Source organism: Petaurus breviceps, unplaced genomic scaffold, assembly GCF_028583685.1.
Source record: "Petaurus breviceps papuanus isolate PSGF00001 unplaced genomic scaffold, PetGlider_PUasm1.0 115, whole genome shotgun sequence".
Classification (NCBI taxonomy): Eukaryota; Metazoa; Chordata; class Mammalia; order Diprotodontia; family Petauridae; genus Petaurus; species Petaurus breviceps.
In genome coordinates this window covers 9,761,422-9,763,058 of record NW_027185612.1, presented here as the reverse complement: position 1 = coordinate 9,763,058, position 1,637 = coordinate 9,761,422, and the positions used below count along the sequence as shown (strand labels likewise).

Below are 1,637 nucleotides of genomic sequence, written 5' to 3'. Positions count from 1 at the left end.
TTCTTCTTCTTCTTCTTCTTCTTCTTCTTCTTCTTCTTCTTCTTCTTTCTTCTCCTTCTCCTTCTCCTTCTCCTTCTCCTTCTCCTTCTCCTTCTCCTTCTTCTTCTTCTTCTTCTTCTTCTTCCTTCTCCTTCTTGGAGGGCAATTGGGGTTAAGTGACTTGCCCAGGGTCACACAGCTAGTTTTTGTGTTAAGTGTCTGAGGTCAGACTTGAACCCAGGTTCTCCTGACTCCAGGGCCGGTGCTCTATTCACTGTGCCACCTAGCCACCCCAAGGCCTGGATCTTCTTTACCAGGCCCTGGACTTCAGGGTATAGCCCATTGATGAGTTCACACAGCACCATGCCATCTTTGAGCCAGTTTTGGAAATTCTCTCGCCCAGACTGGGGCAGCCTGACATCCCTGTGGCACTGTGTGGTAATCCACTGAGTGAGATTCTACTCCAGATCAGCATCATACTGCTTCTCAATTTTCTGCTGTACCTCCTGGCTCAGTCCGTAAGCAGATTCCTTGTTGGCCATTCTGAGTTGGTGATGCAGGTATCTTTACTGGGAGGCGGTGGATGGAGAGCATAATGGGCTGGGGTGCAGTGTGCAGTGAGTGGCCCTCTATAATGTTTTTAACACGCGGTCAGTCATGCAATGGAGACCACTCCATTTCTGAACTGCTCTCATTTTTAGAAAACTCTTCCTCATACTGAGCTACAATCTGTTTCCCTTAATTTACTCCTAGTTCTACAAACCCTTGGAATTCCATAGAAAAACAGTCCCTCTCACAAATTGTTGTTCATCCTTCATTCTTGAAGAGGACCAATGGCACCACAAGGGTAATGTCTTGACTTGCCCATGAATCCGATTTAAGTGAATCAGACCTGCTCAAAGTAATCAGCTTCACTCTCCGCCACTCTTCAAATATTTGAAGACAACTATCTCTTTAATCTTCTCACCTCTTGACTAACTATACTTTCTCTTCTCCAGATTAAATGGATTTCCAGACCCTTCACTATCCTAGTAATTTTCCTCTAGACTCATCTGTCAATGTCCCTTTCACAATAGGACCACCAGACCTGGACGAGATACTCTGTATGTGGCTGGATCAGTGCAGAGTACATTGATTTTATTTACCTTGATCAGGATGCCTATGATTTTATTAATGTAACCTTCCAAGCTGACATTGGTCTAATAGTGAACACTCTTTGGATATGGATATTCAATCAGCTACATGACCATCTACCCATACCATATCATCCAGACCACATTTCTACTTCTTGTCCACAAAAATATCCCAGGCAACTTTGTCAATGCTTTGCTTAAATCCAAATACACTTTGTTTTTCGAATTTCCCAATCTAATAATGTTATCCAAAAATCAAATCAATCTAATTTAATACTGTCTGTGTCTCAGGGAACTTTGCTGTCTCCTGGTGATAGTTGGCTTTCTTTTCTCAGTGCTTACAAATGTCATATTTAATAATCCACTCTAGAATTTTTACCAGAGGATTCATGTCAAATTCTCTCTTTTAGATTTATAGAATCCACCTTTTTACCACTTTTTTTTAAAATAGAGACAAAATCCAAGTCTTCTCCAATTCCCAAAAGATTACTAATAATGATAGCTTTTATTTGGGGGGAGAGAGGG

General features: G+C 41.8%; 1 pseudogene; it reads right to left on the bottom strand.

The window, feature by feature from the left end:
* The window catches only part of LOC138158871 (transgelin-2-like), a 1,042-nt pseudogene extending 479 nt beyond the window's left edge, over positions 1–563 (bottom strand).
* Positions 564–1,637: the final 1,074 nt, after the last annotated feature.